This window comes from Rhinopithecus roxellana, chromosome 12 (assembly GCF_007565055.1).
Source record: "Rhinopithecus roxellana isolate Shanxi Qingling chromosome 12, ASM756505v1, whole genome shotgun sequence".
Lineage (NCBI taxonomy): Eukaryota > Metazoa > Chordata > Mammalia > Primates > Cercopithecidae > Rhinopithecus > Rhinopithecus roxellana.
In genome coordinates, this window is record NC_044560.1 from 72,718,338 (window position 1) to 72,720,980 (window position 2,643).

The window sequence follows — 2,643 nt, forward strand, 5'->3', positions numbered from 1 at the left end:
TTTTCGAAACCAAAATGACCAAATACTTAATTTCAACTCAGCCACCCATAAAGTGACATTACTAAAATCAGAACTGTTTTTAGAACGCTCCTCTTGAAAATGACTGTCAATATAGAATGAAAAGGCAGCTCATTTGCCCCCCTTCATTTAAGGTGAGTAGGTAACAAATTTGGATAGTCCAATCTATCAATTTATAGCAAATGCTCTAAATACAGAGGTTGGCAAACAACAGCCCAGCCCATAGGCCAAATCTAGTCTGCCAACTGTCTTTATAAATAAAGCTTTATTGGAAGTAGTCACAATAGTTCATTTATGTATTGTCTATAGCTGCTTGCACACTACAATAACAGTCAAGTTGAGTTCTTGCAATAGAAACATGACCCACAACACCTGAAATATTTACTATCTGACCCTTTACAGAAACCCTGCTAGCCCCTGCTCTAATATATTTGTTTTCAAATTTTTCACAGTAGAAGTCTTTCAAGCAAAATCCTACAAGAAAGCCTAGCAAATAAGACATTTGAAAGCAATATTTTATTAGTATACATTACTTTTGTAAAGTAAATTGTATAACAATTACCTAATATGAAGTCAATCAGTTTTGTTGAACATAGAAAAGGCAGGTTACAGTCGTAACAGTAACTTTGTTTTCTGTTCGAGGTTATTTTGTTTTTGTTTTCTGTTTTGTTTTTTTTTCTTTGTATTTTGTTTTGGTTGCAGAGAGTTGATTCACACAGATAAGTGGTTGCAAATAGTAACAGTTTTTTAAAGCTCCCTTGCAAACTCAGGATACTCTACAATTAAAAGATAATAGAAGTTTTATTCCAAGAAACTACACAACTTAAACCCGCAGCCCAAGTTAACACATTGCTCATCTCCAAGGTTTTAAAATTCAGTACCTAGCACATTTGTTATTTTTGCTTTGTATTGCCATTTTAAAAACGGATTAAGTTTAAAGGAACTTTCAGCTTGCTGTGAGTGTTACATATAAAGTACATAAAACTGTTCGCCAAGTTTTCTCTTCCCACTTCTAGAAAAATCTTTCCCCAAATTTCAAACATGTGATTTCAGTAAAGCTTTCATATTTCCTGATGGTACCACCTTCCCAGTCACAATAATTGACTCATGCCAATCTAAAGATAGCCCCATCTCAGGGTTCTTTTCCTAGGCATCAGAAAGAAGACATTTCACTTCCTCGTTGATGCTGAAATAGGGACATATGAGGCCTGAAGTTTGCCAGGGGTGGTACTTTTCAGTCTTGTAAAAGAAACACATATAAAAGAAATATACTGATAGACAAAGAAAACAGAGGTAGATGGGAAGACAGTCTTAGTGGCACTGAAATCAATGCTTCCAGTTGTCCTTGAGACCTAGCTGCATCACAACCTCTCTGTGTTTTAATTACAGAAGCCAAGAAATTCCCACATTTCTTGTCTGTGGTGGTTTGAATAAGGTTTGAATTGAGTATTCTGACAAATACACACAAGCATAAATATTTTAATTGCAAATGTATGGGTAGAACTCTGTAAGAATATGTATGATAGTGGATACTTGTTATTATTTCTGGCTACTCACTATATGAACCTCTTTCCTAAATCTGGACAGTCTTCCTCCCCCTTATAAGTCTTAGTGGGAAGTAGAATCAAGTCTCACTATATATGGTGAAATAATAATAATAGCTAACATTTTATATATGCACCAGGAAGCATTCTAAGCAATTTACCTAGATTAACTTATTCAATTTTCCCTCCAACCCCATGAAGTAATTGCAACTATATTTCTATTTTACAAATGAGGAAACTGAGACACAGAGAGATCAAGCAATCTGTGCAGTAAATAGAAGAACACAGTTGTAGTCCAAGAAATTTGGTTCCAGAGGCACTACTCTAAAACTCCTCTTCATTTTGTCTCTGAAAATCCCAGACCATTCTTTCCAAGTCCTTGCTGCATCCAGGCTACACCAATCCAAGTACCCATCCCAGAGTTGGAGGGACCAGGAAGACCTGTATATTTGACAGTGATGACAGGTGCAGAAGGATCACATTCCTGGGAAGCAATGATTGCAGTGCCAGGTCAACATCCAATTTCTACAGCTCAGCACTATCAGTGGCAAGCCTCAGCACCTATCACGCAGTGCCCATGACAGTGATATCCTCAGCATTATGCTGGGTATTCCCTCTCACTTGCCTCCTGGCTGCACAGTCCTCAACTTGGTTCTGAAAGCTACCCAATATCTTCTTAATATACTCTTTTCCTATTTAAATCAGCCAGAATTTTCTATTAGCTGTAATTAAGAACCTTGACTTATGAAACGTATTGCTAACAGTGGTTACTCCAGAGAAGTGGATTTGGGGAATGGTAAAATTTTTTGTTACTTTTTACATTTCTATATAGAAGGACAATGTCTGGACAGAGATGGGTTCTAGAGCAGTATGGAGAGTGACTTTGAAGAGGGCAAGACTACACACAAGAGGACCTGTGAAAAGTCAGTTGCAATAGGTCGCAACTGAGGTTCACTTTCTAGGCTTTAAATAGGGTTGTGGTAAGATAAATGGAAAGAAAGAAACAGAGTTGAGAGCATTTTTAGAGAGCATTTGGCAGAACCTGGTGCCTAAATTGACATGGGAGAGGATGTAAAGAAGG